Here is a 19713-nt window from a genome sequence, read left to right on the forward strand (position 1 = left end):
TTAATGTCAGGGGAAACCTTTATCTTTAACTCTCCCTTTTCAGATCCATCCTCTTCCTGGGACTGCAGTCTCCATCGTGTGTCCACTTCCTCCCCTGGTCAAGGTGCCCAGTGATGAAGAATCCATCTCAAATGAGGCCCTTCCTCCTTCCCTCTGACCTTGTTCTCCTTTCTCCTTTGCAGAACATCAGGAAATTAGGTATAAATTTTTGGAAATAATGTCGGGGAGGAGGTGTATCAAAATACACCCCATAAGGTAAGCCCTTCCTCCTTCTTTTCTGGTTGTTTTTTTCCCCTTCTAAATAGCTTCACAGGGTTCTGATACTAATGTTCGGCTGATTTCTCTCCTTCTTCTCTAGTCCTGCAACGCAAGATCTGGAGGCCTCCTCCTCCGAGGCGATCACAGAAATGGAGACCTGGGTAAGGAGGGAAGGCAGGATTGTACTTCTGTGAAGAGGAGGGGACCAGGATTTCAACTAAGTCTCTTCTCTTTCTTCCACAGCACCAATGGATGGCATCTGCTGGCCGGGATGCGAGGAGGAAGGGCCCTATTCCACATGATGAGTCCTGGGTAAGGAGCGAAATGGAGATGAGCACTAATCCACAGATTCGGACATGACTAGACTTAATGTCAGGGGAAACCTTTATCTTTAACTCTCCCTTTTCATATCCATCCTCTTCCTGGGACTGCTGTCTCCATCGTGTGTCCACCTCCTCCCCTGGTCAGGGTGCCCAGTGATGAAGAATCCATCTCGAATGAGGCCCTTCCTCCTTCCCACTGACCTTGTTCTCCTTTCTCCTTTGCAGAACATCAGGAAATTAGGTATAAATTTTTGGAAATGATGTTGGGGAGGAGGTGTATCAAAATATACCCTATAAGGTAAGCCCTTCCTCCTTCTTTTCTGGTTGTTTTTTTCCCCTTCTAAATAGCTTCACAGGGTTCTGATACTAATGTTCGGCTGATTTCTCTCCTTCTTCTCTAGTCCTCCAACGCAAGATCTGGAGGCCTCCTCCTCTGAGGCGATCATGGAAATGGAGACCTGGGTAAGGAGGGAAGGCAGGAGGATTGTACTTCTGTGAAGAGGAGGGGACCAGGATTTCAACTAAGTCTCTTCTCTTTCTTCCACAGCACCAATGGATGGCATCTGCTGGCCGGGATGCGAGGAGGAAGGGCCCTATTCCACATGATGAGTCCTGGGTAAGGAGCGAAATGGAGATGAGCACTAATCCACAGATTCGGACATGACTAGACTTAATGTCAGGGGAAACCTTTATCTTTAACTCTCCCTTTTCAGATCCATCCTCTTCCTGGGACTGCTGTCTCCATCGTGTGTCCACCTCCTCCCCTGGTCAGGGTGCCCAGTGATGAAGAATCCATCTCGAATGAGGCCCTTCCTCCTTCCTACTGACCTTGTTCTCCTTTCTCCTTTGCAGAACATCAGGAAATTATGTATAAATTGTTGGAAATGTTGTCGGGGAGGAGGTGTATCAAAATATACCCCGTAAGGTAAGCCCTTCCTCCTTCTCTTCTGGATGGTTTTTTCCCCTTCTAAATAGCTTCACAGGGTTCTGATACTAATGTTCGGCTGATTTCTCTCCTTCTTCTCTAGTCCTCCAACGCAAGATCTGGAGGCCTCCTCCTCCGAGGCGATCACGGAAATGGAGACCTGGGTAAGGAGGGAAGGCAGGAGGATTGTACTTCTGTGAAGAGGAGGGGACCAGGATTTCAACTAAGTCTCTTCTCTTTCTTCCACAGCACCAATGGATGGCATCTGCTGGCCGGGATGCGAGGAGGAAGGGCCCCATTCCACCCGATGAGTCCTGGGTAAGGAGAGAAATGCAGGCGCCCTGTCTTCCTGCAAAGGGGAAGGGGAGGTCAGGATTTCACTTTGCTCTTCTCTTTCCTTGACAGAGCACTCTGGCCAGTGGAAGTGATGAGGACGCACTTTGGGGACAGCAGTCCCAGGAATCGAGGGAACTTCTTCTCACTTTTTGGGTGTGGGTTGGGCCTTTTTTTGGGCTGGAGGGGTCTTTGGGTGTTATGTACTAACATTTTTTTTTGTTTCTTTTAGTGAAGAACAAAGTCTAGTTATTGAAGATCTAGAAGACTAAGGTGAGTTGGGAAAATAGAGGGAGGGGTGCACCTGGTGGCACAGCGGATCAAACCACTGAGCTGCTGAACGTACCGACCAGAAGGTCAGTGGTTTGAATCCAGGCAGTGGGGTGAGCTCCCGCTGTTAGCCCCAGCTTCTGCCAACCTAACAATTCAAAAACATGCAAATGTGAGTAGATCACTATGTACCGCTCTGGCAGGAAGGTAACAGCGCTCCATGGAGTCATGCCGGCCACATGGCCTAGTAGGTATCTACGGACAATGCCGGCTCTGAGGCTTAGAAATGGAGATGAGCTCTAACCCACAGATTCGGACATGACTAGACTTAATGTCAGGGGAAACCTTTATCTTTAACTCTCCCTTTTCAGATCCATTCTCTTCCTGGGACTGCTGTCTCCATCGTGCGTCCACCTCCTCCCCTGGTCAGGGTGCCCAGTGATGAAGAATCCATCTCAAATGAAGCCCTTCCTCCTTCCCTCTGACCTTGTTCTCCTTTCTCCTTTGCAGAACATCAGGAAATTATGTATAAATTGTTGGAAATGTTGTCGGGGAGGAGGTGTATCAAAATATACCCCGTAAGGTAAGCCCTTCCTCCTTCTCTTCTGGATGGTTTTTTCCCCTTCTAAATAGCTGCACAGGGTTCTGATACTAATGTTTGGCTGTTTTCTCTCCTTCTTCTCTAGTCCTCCAACGGAAGATCTAGAAGCCTCCTCCTCCGATGAGATCACGGAAATGGAGACCTGGGTAAGGAGGGAAGGCAGGAGGATTGTACTTCTGTGAAGAGGAGGGGACCAGGATTTCAACTAAGTCTCTTCTCTTTCTTCCACAGCACCAATGGATGGCATCTGCTGGCCGGGATGCGAGGAGGAAGGGCCCCATTCCACCCGATGAGTCCTGGGTAAGTAGAGAAATGCAGGCGCCCTGTCTTCCTGCAAAGGGGAAGGGGAGGTCAGGATTTCACTTTGCTCTTCTCTTTCCTTGACAGAGCACTCTGGCCAGTGGAAGTGATGAGGACGCACTTTGGGGACAGCAGTCCCAGGAATCGAGGGAACTTCTTCTCACTTTTTGGGTGTGGGTTGGGCCTTTTTTTGGGCTAGGGGGGGTCTTTGGGTGTTATGTACTAACATATTTTTTTTGTTTCTTTTAGTGAAGAACAAAGTCTAGTTATTGAAGATCTAGAAGAATAAGGTGAGTTGGGAAAATAGAGGGAGGGGTGCACCTGGTGGCACAGCGGATCAAACCACTGAGCTGCTGAACGTACCGACCAGAAGGTCAGTGGTTTGAATCCAGGCAGTGGGGTGAGCTCCTGCTGTTCGCCCCAGCTTCTGCCAACCTAACAATTCAAAAACATGCAAATGTGAGTAGATCAATATGTACCGCTCTGGCAGGAAAGTAACAGCGCTACATGGAGTCATGCCAGCCACATGGCCTAGTAGGTATCTACGGACAATGCCAGCTCTGAGGCTTAGAAATGGAGATGAGCTCTAACCCACAGATTCGGACATGACTAGTCTTAATGTCAGGGGAAACCTTTATCTTTAACTCTCCCTTTTCAGATCCATCCTCTTCCTGGGACTGCTGTCTCCATCGTGTGTCCACCTCCTCCCCTGGTCAGGGTGCCCGGTGATGAAGAATCCATCTCGAATGAGGCCCTTCCTCCTTCCCACTGACCTTGTTCTCCTTTCTCCTTTGCAGAACATCAGGAAATTAGGTATAAATTTTTGGAAATGATGTTGGGGAGGAGGTGTATCAAAATATACCCCATAAGGTAAGCCCTTCCTCCTTCTTTTCTGGTTGTTTTTTTCCCCTTCTAAATAGCTTCACAGGGTTCTGATACTAATGTTCGGCTGATTTCTCTCCTTCTTCTCTAGTCCTCCAACGCAAGATCTGGAGGCCTCCTCCTCTGAGGCGATCACGGAAATGGAGACCTGGGTAAGGAGGGAAGTCAGGAGGATTGTACTTCTGTGAAGAGGAGGGGACCAGGATTTCAACTAAGTCTCTTCTCTTTCTTCCACAGCACCAATGGATGGCATCTGCTGGCCGGGATGCGAGGAGGAAGGGCCCTATTCCACATGATGAGTCCTGGGTAAGGAGCGAAATGGAGATGAGCACTAATCCACAGATTCGGACATGACTAGACTTAATGTCAGGGGAAACCTTTATCTTTAACTCTCCCTTTTCAGATCCATCCTCTTCCTGGGACTGCTGTCTCCATCGTGTGTCCACCTCCTCCCCTGGTCAGGGTGCCCAGTGATGAAGAATCCATCTCGAATGAGGCCCTTCCTCCTTCCCACTGACCTTGTTCTCCTTTCTCCTTTGCAGAACATCAGGAAATTAGGTATAAATTTTTGGAAATGATGTTGGGGAGGAGGTGTATCAAAATATACCCCATAAGGTAAGCCCATCCTCCTTCTTTTCTGGTTGTTTTTTTCCCCTTCTAAATAGCTTCACAGGGTTCTGATACTAATGTTCGGCTGATTTCTCTCCTTCTTCTCTAGTCCTCCAACGCAAGATCTGGAGGCCTCCTCCTCTGAGGCGATCACGGAAATGGAGACCTGGGTAAGGAGGGAAGGCAGAAGGATTGTACTTCTGTGAAGAGTAGGGGACCAGGATTTCAACTAAGTCTCTTCTCTTTCTTCCACAGCACCAATGGATGGCATCTGCTGGCCGGGATGCGAGGAGGAAGGGCCCCATTCCACCTGAGGAGTCCTGGGTAAGGAGCGAAATGGAGATGAGCACTAACCTACAGATTCGGACATGACTAGACTTAATGTCAGGGGAAACCTTTATCTTTAACTATCCCTTTTCAGATCCATCCTCTTCTTGGGACTGCTGTCTCCATCGTGCATCCGCCTCCTCCCCTGGTCAGGGTGCTCAGTGATGAAGAATCCATATGAAATGAGGCCCTTCCTCCTTCCCTCTGACCTTGTTCTCCTTTCTCCTTTGCAGAACATCAGAAAATTATGTGTAAATTGTTTCACTTGCTGTCATGAGAGGAGTAGGTAGTAAAAGGGAAGTCATGTATTAGATCACCAGGAGGGGAAGTCAGGGATGCTGCTCTTCTCCCCTCTTAAAGAAGTACTGAGTGGGGAGGAAGGGCCCATGGAAATACAGATTTGGAGACTTTTGGGGTTGAATCTACCACAGGAAAGTAATGGCCCTAAAACAGCCCCTCTCTCAAGGCAACTCCTTCTTCCTCCCTCTCACCTTGTTCTTTCTCCTTTGCAGAACATCAGGAAATTATGTATAAATTGTTGGAAATGTTGTCGGGGAGGAGGTGTATCAAAATATACCCCGTAAAGCAAGCCCTTCCTCCTTCTCTTCTGGATGGTTTTTTCCCCTTCTAAATAGCTGCACAGGGTTCTGATACTAATGTTTGGCTGTTTTCTCTCCTTCTTCTCTAGTCCTCCAACGGAAGATCTAGAAGCCTCCTCCTCCGATGAGATCACAGAAATAGAGACCTGGGTAAGGAGGGAAGGCAGGAGGATTGTACTTCTGTGAAGAGGAGGGGACCAGGATTTCAACTAAGTCTCTTCTCTTTCTTCCACAGCACCAATGGATGGCATCTGCTCCGCAGCCCAGCTGGGATGCGTGGAGGAAGGGCCCCATTCCACCCGATGAGTCCTGGGTAAGGAGAGAAATGCAGGCGCCCTGTCTTCCTGCAAAGGGGAAGGGGAGGTCAGGATTTCACTTCGCTCTTCTCTTTCCTTGACAGAGCACTCTGGCCAGTGGAAGTGATGAGGACGCACTTTGGGGACAGCAGTCCCAGGAATCGAGGGAACTTCTTCTCACTTTTTGGGTGTGGGTTGGGCCTTTTTTTGGGCTAGGGGGGTCTTTGGGTGTTATGTACTAACATATTTTTTTTGTTTCTTTTAGTGAAGAACAAAGTCTAGTTATTGAAGATCTAGAAGACTAAGGTGAGTTGGGAAAATAGAGGGAGGGGTGCACCTGGTGGCACAGCGGATCAAACCACTGAGCTGCTGAACGTACCGACCAGAAGGTCAGTGGTTTGAATCCAGGCAGTGGGGTGAGCTCCCGCTGTTAGCCCCAGCTTCTGCCAACCTAACAATTCAAAAACATGCAAATGTGAGTAGATCACTATGTACCGCTCTGGCAGGAAGGTAACAGCGCTCCATGGAGTCATGCCGGCCACATGGCCTAGTAGGTATCTACGGACAATGCCGGCTCTGAGGCTTAGAAATGGAGATGAGCTCTAACCCACAGATTCGGACATGACTAGACTTAATGTCAGGGGAAACCTTTATCTTTAACTCTCCCTTTTCAGATCCATTCTCTTCCTGGGACTGCTGTCTCCATCGTGCGTCCACCTCCTCCCCTGGTCAGGGTGCCCAGTGATGAAGAATCCATCTCAAATGAAGCCCTTCCTCCTTCCCTCTGACCTTGTTCTCCTTTCTCCTTTGCAGAACATCAGGAAATTATGTATAAATTGTTGGAAATGTTGTCGGGGAGGAGGTGTATCAAAATATACCCCGTAAGGTAAGCCCTTCCTCCTTCTCTTCTGGATGGTTTTTTCCCCTTCTAAATAGCTGCACAGGGTTCTGATACTAATGTTTGGCTGTTTTCTCTCCTTCTTCTCTAGTCCTCCAACGGAAGATCTAGAAGCCTCCTCCTCCGATGAGATCACGGAAATGGAGACCTGGGTAAGGAGGGAAGGCAGGAGGATTGTACTTCTGTGAAGAGGAGGGGACCAGGATTTCAACTAAGTCTCTTCTCTTTCTTCCACAGCACCAATGGATGGCATCTGCTGGCCGGGATGCGAGGAGGAAGGGCCCCATTCCACCCGATGAGTCCTGGGTAAGTAGAGAAATGCAGGCGCCCTGTCTTCCTGCAAAGGGGAAGGGGAGGTCAGGATTTCACTTTGCTCTTCTCTTTCCTTGACAGAGCACTCTGGCCAGTGGAAGTGATGAGGACGCACTTTGGGGACAGCAGTCCCAGGAATCGAGGGAACTTCTTCTCACTTTTTGGGTGTGGGTTGGGCCTTTTTTTGGGCTAGGGGGGGTCTTTGGGTGTTATGTACTAACATATTTTTTTTGTTTCTTTTAGTGAAGAACAAAGTCTAGTTATTGAAGATCTAGAAGAATAAGGTGAGTTGGGAAAATAGAGGGAGGGGTGCACCTGGTGGCACAGCGGATCAAACCACTGAGCTGCTGAACGTACCGACCAGAAGGTCAGTGGTTTGAATCCAGGCAGTGGGGTGAGCTCCTGCTGTTCGCCCCAGCTTCTGCCAACCTAACAATTCAAAAACATGCAAATGTGAGTAGATCAATATGTACCGCTCTGGCAGGAAAGTAACAGCGCTACATGGAGTCATGCCAGCCACATGGCCTAGTAGGTATCTACGGACAATGCCAGCTCTGAGGCTTAGAAATGGAGATGAGCTCTAACCCACAGATTCGGACATGACTAGTCTTAATGTCAGGGGAAACCTTTATCTTTAACTCTCCCTTTTCAGATCCATCCTCTTCCTGGGACTGCTGTCTCCATCGTGTGTCCACCTCCTCCCCTGGTCAGGGTGCCCGGTGATGAAGAATCCATCTCGAATGAGGCCCTTCCTCCTTCCCACTGACCTTGTTCTCCTTTCTCCTTTGCAGAACATCAGGAAATTAGGTATAAATTTTTGGAAATGATGTTGGGGAGGAGGTGTATCAAAATATACCCCATAAGGTAAGCCCTTCCTCCTTCTTTTCTGGTTGTTTTTTTCCCCTTCTAAATAGCTTCACAGGGTTCTGATACTAATGTTCGGCTGATTTCTCTCCTTCTTCTCTAGTCCTCCAACGCAAGATCTGGAGGCCTCCTCCTCTGAGGCGATCACGGAAATGGAGACCTGGGTAAGGAGGGAAGTCAGGAGGATTGTACTTCTGTGAAGAGGAGGGGACCAGGATTTCAACTAAGTCTCTTCTCTTTCTTCCACAGCACCAATGGATGGCATCTGCTGGCCGGGATGCGAGGAGGAAGGGCCCTATTCCACATGATGAGTCCTGGGTAAGGAGCGAAATGGGGATGAGCACTAATCCACAGATTCGGACATGACTAGACTTAATGTCAGGGGAAACCTTTATCTTTAACTCTCCCTTTTCAGATCCATCCTCTTCCTGGGACTGCTGTCTCCATCATGTGTCCACCTCCTCCCCTGGTCAGGGTGCCCAGTGATGAAGAATCCATCTCGAATGAGGCCCTTCCTCCTTCCCACTGACCTTGTTCTCCTTTCTCCTTTGCAGAACATCAGGAAATTAGGTATAAATTTTTGGAAATGATGTTGGGGAGGAGGTGTATCAAAATATACCCCATAAGGTAAGCCCATCCTCCTTCTTTTCTGGTTGTTTTTTTCCCCTTCTAAATAGCTTCACAGGGTTCTGATACTAATGTTCGGCTGATTTCTCTCCTTCTTCTCTAGTCCTCCAACGCAAGATCTGGAGGCCTCCTCCTCTGAGGCGATCACGGAAATGGAGACCTGGGTAAGGAGGGAAGGCAGAAGGATTGTACTTCTGTGAAGAGTAGGGGACCAGGATTTCAACTAAGTCTCTTCTCTTTCTTCCACAGCACCAATGGATGGCATCTGCTGGCCGGGATGCGAGGAGGAAGGGCCCCATTCCACCTGAGGAGTCCTGGGTAAGGAGCGAAATGGAGATGAGCACTAACCTACAGATTCGGACATGACTAGACTTAATGTCAGGGGAAACCTTTATCTTTAACTATCCCTTTTCAGATCCATCCTCTTCTTGGGACTGCTGTCTCCATCGTGCGTCCGCCTCCTCCCCTGGTCAGGGTGCTCAGTGATGAAGAATCCATATGAAATGAGGCCCTTCCTCCTTCCCTCTGACCTTGTTCTCCTTTCTCCTTTGCAGAACATCAGAAAATTATGTGTAAATTGTTTCACTTGCTGTCATGAGAGGAGTAGGTAGTAAAAGGGAAGTCATGTATTAGATCACCAGGAGGGGAAGTCAGGGATGCTGCTCTTCTCCCCTCTTAAAGAAGTACTGAGTGGGGAGGAAGGGCCCATGGAAATACAGATTTGGAGACTTTTGGGGTTGAATCTACCACAGGAAAGTAATGGCCCTAAAACAGCCCCTCTCTCAAGGCAACTCCTTCTTCCTCCCTCTCACCTTGTTCTTTCTCCTTTGCAGAACATCAGGAAATTATGTATAAATTGTTGGAAATGTTGTCGGGGAGGAGGTGTATCAAAATATACCCCGTAAAGCAAGCCCTTCCTCCTTCTCTTCTGGATGGTTTTTTCCCCTTCTAAATAGCTGCACAGGGTTCTGATACTAATGTTTGGCTGTTTTCTCTCCTTCTTCTCTAGTCCTCCAACGGAAGATCTAGAAGCCTCCTCCTCCGATGAGATCACAGAAATAGAGACCTGGGTAAGGAGGGAAGGCAGGAGGATTGTACTTCTGTGAAGAGGAGGGGACCAGGATTTCAACTAAGTCTCTTCTCTTTCTTCCACAGCACCAATGGATGGCATCTGCTCCGCAGCCCAGCGGGGATGCGTGGAGGAAGGGCCCCATTCCACCCGATGAGTCCTGGGTAAGGAGAGAAATGCAGGCGCCCTGTCTTCCTGCAAAGGGGAAGGGGAGGTCAGGATTTCACTTTGCTCTTCTCTTTCCTTGACAGAGCACTCTGGCCAGTGGAAGTGATGAGGACGCACTTTGGGGACAGCAGTCCCAGGAATCGAGGGAACTTCTTCTCACTTTTTGGGTGTGGGTTGGGCCTTTTTTTGGGCTAGGGGGGTCTTTGGGTGTTATGTACTAACATATTTTTTTTGTTTCTTTTAGTGAAGAACAAAGTCTAGTTATTGAAGATCTAGAAGACTAAGGTGAGTTGGGAAAATAGAGGGAGGGGTGCACCTGGTGGCACAGCGGATCAAACCACTGAGCTGCTGAACGTACCGACCAGAAGGTCAGTGGTTTGAATCCAGGCAGTGGGGTGAGCTCCCGCTGTTAGCCCCAGCTTCTGCCAACCTAACAATTCAAAAACATGCAAATGTGAGTAGATCACTATGTACCGCTCTGGCAGGAAGGTAACAGCGCTCCATGGAGTCATGCTGGCCACATGGCCTAGTAGGTATCTACGGACAATGCCGGCTCTGAGGCTTAGAAATGGAGATGAGCTCTAACCCACAGATTCGGACATGACTAGTCTTAATGTCAGGGGAAACCTTTATCTTTAACTCTCCCTTTTCAGATCCATCCTCTTCCTGGGACTGCTGTCTCCATCGTGTGTCCACCTCCTCCCCTGGTCAGGGTGCCCAGTGATGAAGAATCCATCTCGAATGAGGCCCTTCCTCCTTCCTACTGATCTTGTTCTCCGTTCTCCTTTGCAGAACATCAGGAAATTATGTATAAATTGTTGGAAATGTTGTCGGGGAGGAGGTGTATCAAAATATACCCCGTAAGGTAAGCCCTTCCTCCTTCTCTTCTGGATGGTTTTTTCCCCTTCTAAATAGCTTCACAGGGTTCTGATACTAATGTTCGGCTGATTTCTCTCCTTCTTCTCTAGTCCTCCAACGCAAGATCTGGAGGTCTCCTCCTCTGAGGTGATCACGGAAATGGAGACCTGGGTAAGGAGGGAAGGCAGGAGGATTGTACTTCTGTGAAGAGGAGGGGACCAGGATTTCAACTAAATCTCTTCTCTTTCTTCCACAGCACCAATGGATGGCATCTGCTCCGCAGCCCAGCTGGGATGCGTGGAGGAAGGGCCCCATTCCACCCGATGAGTCCTGGGTAAGGAGAGAAATGCAGGCGCCCTGTCTTCCTGCAAAGGGGAAGGGGAGGTCAGGATTTCACTTTGCTCTTCTCTTTCCTTGACAGAGCACTCTGGCCAGTGGAAGTGATGAGGACGCACTTTGGGGACAGCAGTCCCAGGAATCGAGGGAACTTCTTCTCACTTTTTGGGTGTGGGTTGGGCCTTTTTTTGGGCTAGGGGGGGTCTTTGGGTGTTATGTACTAACATATTTTTTTTGTTTCTTTTAGTGAAGAACAAAGTCTAGTTATTGAAGATCTAGAAGAATAAGGTGAGTTGGGAAAATAGAGGGAGGGGTGCACCTGGTGGCACAGCGGATCAAACCACTGAGCTGCTGAACGTACCGACCAGAAGGTCAGTGGTTTGAATCCAGGCAGTGGGGTGAGCTCCTGCTGTTCGCCCCAGCTTCTGCCAACCTAACAATTCAAAAACATGCAAATGTGAGTAGATCAATATGTACCGCTCTGGCAGGAAAGTAACAGCGCTACATGGAGTCATGCCAGCCACATGGCCTAGTAGGTATCTACGGACAATGCCAGCTCTGAGGCTTAGAAATGGAGATGAGCTCTAACCCACAGATTCGGACATGACTAGTCTTAATGTCAGGGGAAACCTTTATCTTTAACTCTCCCTTTTCAGATCCATCCTCTTCCTGGGACTGCTGTCTCCATCGTGTGTCCACCTCCTCCCCTGGTCAGGGTGCCCGGTGATGAAGAATCCATCTCGAATGAGGCCCTTCCTCCTTCCCACTGACCTTGTTCTCCTTTCTCCTTTGCAGAACATCAGGAAATTAGGTATAAATTTTTGGAAATGATGTTGGGGAGGAGGTGTATCAAAATATACCCCATAAGGTAAGCCCTTCCTCCTTCTTTTCTGGTTGTTTTTTTCCCCTTCTAAATAGCTTCACAGGGTTCTGATACTAATGTTCGGCTGATTTCTCTCCTTCTTCTCTAGTCCTCCAACGCAAGATCTGGAGGCCTCCTCCTCTGAGGCGATCACGGAAATGGAGACCTGGGTAAGGAGGGAAGTCAGGAGGATTGTACTTCTGTGAAGAGGAGGGGACCAGGATTTCAACTAAGTCTCTTCTCTTTCTTCCACAGCACCAATGGATGGCATCTGCTGGCCGGGATGCGAGGAGGAAGGGCCCTATTCCACATGATGAGTCCTGGGTAAGGAGCGAAATGGAGATGAGCACTAATCCACAGATTCGGACATGACTAGACTTAATGTCAGGGGAAACCTTTATCTTTAACTCTCCCTTTTCAGATCCATCCTCTTCCTGGGACTGCTGTCTCCATCGTGTGTCCACCTCCTCCCCTGGTCAGGGTGCCCAGTGATGAAGAATCCATCTCGAATGAGGCCCTTCCTCCTTCCCACTGACCTTGTTCTCCTTTCTCCTTTGCAGAACATCAGGAAATTAGGTATAAATTTTTGGAAATGATGTTGGGGAGGAGGTGTATCAAAATATACCCCATAAGGTAAGCCCATCCTCCTTCTTTTCTGGTTGTTTTTTTCCCCTTCTAAATAGCTTCACAGGGTTCTGATACTAATGTTCGGCTGATTTCTCTCCTTCTTCTCTAGTCCTCCAACGCAAGATCTGGAGGCCTCCTCCTCTGAGGCGATCACGGAAATGGAGACCTGGGTAAGGAGGGAAGGCAGAAGGATTGTACTTCTGTGAAGAGTAGGGGACCAGGATTTCAACTAAGTCTCTTCTCTTTCTTCCACAGCACCAATGGATGGCATCTGCTGGCCGGGATGCGAGGAGGAAGGGCCCCATTCCACCTGAGGAGTCCTGGGTAAGGAGCGAAATGGAGATGAGCACTAACCTACAGATTCGGACATGACTAGACTTAATGTCAGGGGAAACCTTTATCTTTAACTATCCCTTTTCAGATCCATCCTCTTCTTGGGACTGCTGTCTCCATCGTGCGTCCGCCTCCTCCCCTGGTCAGGGTGCTCAGTGATGAAGAATCCATATGAAATGAGGCCCTTCCTCCTTCCCTCTGACCTTGTTCTCCTTTCTCCTTTGCAGAACATCAGAAAATTATGTGTAAATTGTTTCACTTGCTGTCATGAGAGGAGTAGGTAGTAAAAGGGAAGTCATGTATTAGATCACCAGGAGGGGAAGTCAGGGATGCTGCTCTTCTCCCCTCTTAAAGAAGTACTGAGTGGGGAGGAAGGGCCCATGGAAATACAGATTTGGAGACTTTTGGGGTTGAATCTACCACAGGAAAGTAATGGCCCTAAAACAGCCCCTCTCTCAAGGCAACTCCTTCTTCCTCCCTCTCACCTTGTTCTTTCTCCTTTGCAGAACATCAGGAAATTATGTATAAATTGTTGGAAATGTTGTCGGGGAGGAGGTGTATCAAAATATACCCCGTAAAGCAAGCCCTTCCTCCTTCTCTTCTGGATGGTTTTTTCCCCTTCTAAATAGCTGCACAGGGTTCTGATACTAATGTTTGGCTGTTTTCTCTCCTTCTTCTCTAGTCCTCCAACGGAAGATCTAGAAGCCTCCTCCTCCGATGAGATCACAGAAATAGAGACCTGGGTAAGGAGGGAAGGCAGGAGGATTGTACTTCTGTGAAGAGGAGGGGACCAGGATTTCAACTAAGTCTCTTCTCTTTCTTCCACAGCACCAATGGATGGCATCTGCTCCGCAGCCCAGCTGGGATGCGTGGAGGAAGGGCCCCATTCCACCCGATGAGTCCTGGGTAAGGAGAGAAATGCAGGCGCCCTGTCTTCCTGCAAAGGGGAAGGGGAGGTCAGGATTTCACTTTGCTCTTCTCTTTCCTTGACAGAGCACTCTGGCCAGTGGAAGTGATGAGGACGCACTTTGGGGACAGCAGTCCCAGGAATCGAGGGAACTTCTTCTCACTTTTTGGGTGTGGGTTGGGCCTTTTTTTGGGCTAGGGGGGTCTTTGGGTGTTATGTACTAACATATTTTTTTTGTTTCTTTTAGTGAAGAACAAAGTCTAGTTATTGAAGATCTAGAAGACTAAGGTGAGTTGGGAAAATAGAGGGAGGGGTGCACCTGGTGGCACAGCGGATCAAACCACTGAGCTGCTGAACGTACCGACCAGAAGGTCAGTGGTTTGAATCCAGGCAGTGGGGTGAGCTCCCGCTGTTAGCCCCAGCTTCTGCCAACCTAACAATTCAAAAACATGCAAATGTGAGTAGATCACTATGTACCGCTCTGGCAGGAAGGTAACAGCGCTCCATGGAGTCATGCTGGCCACATGGCCTAGTAGGTATCTACGGACAATGCCGGCTCTGAGGCTTAGAAATGGAGATGAGCTCTAACCCACAGATTCGGACATGACTAGTCTTAATGTCAGGGGAAACCTTTATCTTTAACTCTCCCTTTTCAGATCCATCCTCTTCCTGGGACTGCTGTCTCCATCGTGTGTCCACCTCCTCCCCTGGTCAGGGTGCCCAGTGATGAAGAATCCATCTCGAATGAGGCCCTTCCTCCTTCCTACTGATCTTGTTCTCCGTTCTCCTTTGCAGAACATCAGGAAATTATGTATAAATTGTTGGAAATGTTGTCGGGGAGGAGGTGTATCAAAATATACCCCGTAAGGTAAGCCCTTCCTCCTTCTCTTCTGGATGGTTTTTTCCCCTTCTAAATAGCTTCACAGGGTTCTGATACTAATGTTCGGCTGATTTCTCTCCTTCTTCTCTAGTCCTCCAACGCAAGATCTGGAGGCCTCCTCCTCTGAGGCAATCACGGAAATGGAGACCTGGGTAAGGAGGGAAGGCAGGAGGATTGTACTTCTGTGAAGAGGAGGGGACCAGGATTTCAACTAAGTCTCTTCTCTTTCTTCCACAGCACCAATGGATGGCATCTGCTGGCCGGGATGCGAGGAGGAAGGGCCCCATTCCACCCGATGAGTCCTGGGTAAGTAGAGAAATGCAGGCGCCCTGTCTTCCTGCAAAGGGGAAGGGGAGGTCAGGATTTCACTTTGCTCTTCTCTTTCCTTGACAGAGCACTCTGGCCAGTGGAAGTGATGAGGACGCACTTTGGGGACAGCAGTCCCAGGAATCGAGGGAACTTCTTCTCACTTTTTGGGTGTGGGTTGGGCCTTTTTTTGGGCTGGAGGGGTCTTTGGGTGTTATGTACTAACATTTTTTTTGTATCTTTTAGTGAAGAACAAAGTCTAGTTATTGAAGATCTAGAAGACTAAGGTGAGTTGGGAAAATAGAGGGAGGGGTGCACCTGGTGGCACAGCGGATCAAACCACTGAGCTGCTGAACGTACCGACCAGAAGGTCAGTGGTTTGAATCCAGGCAGTGGGGTGAGCTCCCGCTGTTAGCCCCAGCTTCTGCCAACCTAACAATTCAAAAACATGCAAATGTGAGTAGATCACTATGTACCGCTCTGGCAGGAAGGTAACAGCGCTCCATGGAGTCATGCCGGCCACATGGCCTAGTAGGTATCTACGGACAATGCCGGCTCTGAGGCTTAGAAATGGAGATGAGCTCTAACCCACAGATTCGGACATGACTAGACTTAATGTCAGGGGAAACCTTTATCTTTAACTCTCCCTTTTCAGATCCATCCTCTTCCTGGGACTGCTGTCTCCATCGTGTGTCCACTTCCTCCCCTGGTCAAGGTGCCCAGTGATGAAGAATCCATCTCAAATGAGGCCCTTCCTCCTTCCCTCTGACCTTGTTCTCCTTTCTCCTTTGCAGAACATCAGGAAATTAGGTATAAATTTTTGGAAATAATGTCGGGGAGGAGGTGTATCAAAATACACCCCATAAGGTAAGCCCTTCCTCCTTCTTTTCTGGTTGTTTTTTTCCCCTTCTAAATAGCTTCACAGGGTTCTGATACTAATGTTCGGCTGATTTCTCTCCTTCTTCTCTAGTCCTCCAACGCAAGATCTGGAGGCCTCCTCCTCCGAGGCGATCACGGAAATGGAGACCTGGGTAAGGAGGGAAGGCAGGAGGATTGTACTTCTGTGAAGAGGAGGGGACCAGGATTTCAACTAAGTCTCTTCTCTTTCTTCCACAGCACCAATGGATGGCATCTGCTGGCTGGGATGCGAGGAGGAAGGCCCCCATTCCACCCGATGAGTCCTGGGTAAGGAGCGAAATGGAGATGAGCACTAACCCACAGATTCGGACATGACTAGACTTAATGTCAGGGGAAACCTTTATCTTTAACTCTCCCTTTTCAGATCCATCCTCTTCCTGGGACTGCTGTCTCCATCGTGTGTCCACCTCCTCCCCTGGTCAGGGTGCCCAGTGATGAAGAATCCATCTCGAATGAGGCCCTTCCTCCTTCCCTCTGACCTTGTTCTCCTTTCTCCTTTGCAGAACATCAGGAAATTATGTATAAATTGTTGGAAATGTTGTCGGGGAGGAGGTGTATCAAAATATACCCCGTAAGGTAAGCCCTTCCTCCTTCTCTTCTGGATGGTTTTTTCCCCTTCTAAATAGCTGCACAGGGTTCTGATACTAATGTTTGGCTGTTTTCTCTCCTTCTTCTCTAGTCCTCCAACGGAAGATCTAGAAGCCTCCTCCTCCGATGAGATCACGGAAATAGAGACCTGGGTAAGGAGGGAAGGCAGGAGGATTGTACTTCTGTGAAGAGGAGGGGACCAGGATTTCAACTAAGTCTCTTCTCTTTCTTCCACAGCACCAATGGATGGCATCTGCTCCGCAGCCCAGCGGGGATGCGTGGAGGAAGGGCCCCATTCCACCCGATGAGTCCTGGGTAAGGAGAGAAATGCAGGCGCCCTGTCTTCCTGCAAAGGGGAAGGGGAGGTCAGGATTTCACTTTGCTCTTCTCTTTCCTTGACAGAGCACTCTGGCCAGTGGAAGTGATGAGGACGCACTTTGGGGACAGCAGTCCCAGGAATCGAGGGAACTTCTTCTCACTTTTTGGGTGTGGGTTGGGCCTTTTTTTGGGCTAGGGGGGTCTTTGGGTGTTATGTACTAACATATTTTTTTTGTTTCTTTTAGTGAAGAACAAAGTCTAGTTATTGAAGATCTAGAAGACTAAGGTGAGTTGGGAAAATAGAGGGAGGGGTGCACCTGGTGGCACAGCGGATCAAACCACTGAGCTGCTGAACGTACCGACCAGAAGGTCAGTGGTTTGAATCCAGGCAGTGGGGTGAGCTCCCGCTGTTAGCCCCAGCTTCTGCCAACCTAACAATTCAAAAACATGCAAATGTGAGTAGATCACTATGTACCGCTCTGGCAGGAAGGTAACAGCGCTCCATGGAGTCATGCTGGCCACATGGCCTAGTAGGTATCTACGGACAATGCCGGCTCTGAGGCTTAGAAATGGAGATGAGCTCTAACCCACAGATTCGGACATGACTAGTCTTAATGTCAGGGGAAACCTTTATCTTTAACTCTCCCTTTTCAGATCCATCCTCTTCCTGGGACTGCTGTCTCCATCGTGTGTCCACCTCCTCCCCTGGTCAGGGTGCCCAGTGATGAAGAATCCATCTCGAATGAGGCCCTTCCTCCTTCCTACTGATCTTGTTCTCCGTTCTCCTTTGCAGAACATCAGGAAATTATGTATAAATTGTTGGAAATGTTGTCGGGGAGGAGGTGTATCAAAATATACCCCGTAAGGTAAGCCCTTCCTCCTTCTCTTCTGGATGGTTTTTTCCCCTTCTAAATAGCTTCACAGGGTTCTGATACTAATGTTCGGCTGATTTCTCTCCTTCTTCTCTAGTCCTCCAACGCAAGATCTGGAGGCCTCCTCCTCTGAGGCAATCACGGAAATGGAGACCTGGGTAAGGAGGGAAGGCAGGAGGATTGTACTTCTGTGAAGAGGAGGGGACCAGGATTTCAACTAAGTCTCTTCTCTTTCTTCCACAGCACCAATGGATGGCATCTGCTGGCCGGGATGCGAGGAGGAAGGGCCCCATTCCACCCGATGAGTCCTGGGTAAGTAGAGAAATGCAGGCGCCCTGTCTTCCTGCAAAGGGGAAGGGGAGGTCAGGATTTCACTTTGCTCTTCTCTTTCCTTGACAGAGCACTCTGGCCAGTGGAAGTGATGAGGACGCACTTTGGGGACAGCAGTCCCAGGAATCGAGGGAACTTCTTCTCACTTTTTGGGTGTGGGTTGGGCCTTTTTTTGGGCTGGAGGGGTCTTTGGGTGTTATGTACTAACATTTTTTTTGTATCTTTTAGTGAAGAACAAAGTCTAGTTATTGAAGATCTAGAAGACTAAGGTGAGTTGGGAAAATAGAGGGAGGGGTGCACCTGGTGGCACAGCGGATCAAACCACTGAGCTGCTGAACGTACCGACCAGAAGGTCAGTGGTTTGAATCCAGGCAGTGGGGTGAGCTCCCGCTGTTAGCCCCAGCTTCTGCCAACCTAACAATTCAAAAACATGCAAATGTGAGTAGATCACTATGTACCGCTCTGGCAGGAAGGTAACAGCGCTCCATGGAGTCATGCCGGCCACATGGCCTAGTAGGTATCTACGGACAATGCCGGCTCTGAGGCTTAGAAATGGAGATGAGCTCTAACCCACAGATTCGGACATGACTAGACTTAATGTCAGGGGAAACCTTTATCTTTAACTCTCCCTTTTCAGATCCATCCTCTTCCTGGGACTGCTGTCTCCATCGTGTGTCCACTTCCTCCCCTGGTCAAGGTGCCCAGTGATGAAGAATCCATCTCAAATGAGGCCCTTCCTCCTTCCCTCTGACCTTGTTCTCCTTTCTCCTTTGCAGAACATCAGGAAATTAGGTATAAATTTTTGGAAATAATGTCGGGGAGGAGGTGTATCAAAATACACCCCATAAGGTAAGCCCTTCCTCCTTCTTTTCTGGTTGTTTTTTTCCCCTTCTAAATAGCTTCACAGGGTTCTGATACTAATGTTCGGCTGATTTCTCTCCTTCTTCTCTAGTCCTCCAACGCAAGATCTGGAGGCCTCCTCCTCCGAGGCGATCACGGAAATGGAGACCTGGGTAAGGAGGGAAGGCAGGAGGATTGTACTTCTGTGAAGAGGAGGGGACCAGGATTTCAACTAAGTCTCTTCTCTTTCTTCCACAGCACCAATGGATGGCATCTGCTGGCTGGGATGCGAGGAGGAAGGCCCCCATTCCACCCGATGAGTCCTGGGTAAGGAGCGAAATGGAGATGAGCACTAACCCACAGATTCGGACATGACTAGACTTAATGTCAGGGGAAACCTTTATCTTTAACTCTCCCTTTTCAGATCCATCCTCTTCCTGGGACTGCTGTCTCCATCGTGTGTCCACCTCCTCCCCTGGTCAGGGTGCCCAGTGATGAAGAATCCATCTCGAATGAGGCCCTTCCTCCTTCCCTCTGACCTTGTTCTCCTTTCTCCTTTGCAGAACATCAGGAAATTATGTATAAATTGTTGGAAATGTTGTCGGGGAGGAGGTGTATCAAAATATACCCCGTAAGGTAAGCCCTTCCTCCTTCTCTTCTGGATGGTTTTTTCCCCTTCTAAATAGCTGCACAGGGTTCTGATACTAATGTTTGGCTGTTTTCTCTCCTTCTTCTCTAGTCCTCCAACGGAAGATCTAGAAGCCTCCTCCTCCGATGAGATCACGGAAATAGAGACCTGGGTAAGGAGGGAAGGCAGGAGGATTGTACTTCTGTGAAGAGTAGGGGACCAGGATTTCAACTAAGTCTCTTCTCTTTCTTCCACAGCACCAATGGATGGCATCTGCTGGCCGGGATGCGAGGAGGAAGGGCCCCATTCCACCTGAGGAGTCCTGGGTAAGGAGCGAAATGGAGATGAGCACTAACCTACAGATTCGGACATGACTAGACTTAATGTCAGGGGAAACCTTTATCTTTAACTATCCCTTTTCAGATCCATCCTCTTCTTGGGACTGCTGT

General features: G+C 48.9%; 1 long non-coding RNA gene across 3 annotated transcripts in view; it reads right to left on the minus strand.

The window, feature by feature from the left end:
- The window catches only part of LOC107983833 (uncharacterized), a 195574-nt gene that overhangs the window by 33515 nt on the left and 142346 nt on the right, over positions 1-19713 (minus strand). For 2 of the 3 annotated variants that reach the window (XR_010006612.1, XR_010006614.1), the window contains one exon: positions 1-19713. This exon is cut by the window's right edge and continues 16973 nt beyond it. The exons of the other annotated variant lie outside the window; for it this stretch is intronic. This is a non-coding gene — a long non-coding RNA (uncharacterized LOC107983833). 3 annotated transcript variants of the gene reach the window in all.

Source organism: Anolis carolinensis, chromosome 5 (assembly GCF_035594765.1).
Source record: "Anolis carolinensis isolate JA03-04 chromosome 5, rAnoCar3.1.pri, whole genome shotgun sequence".
Lineage (NCBI taxonomy): Eukaryota > Metazoa > Chordata > Lepidosauria > Squamata > Dactyloidae > Anolis > Anolis carolinensis.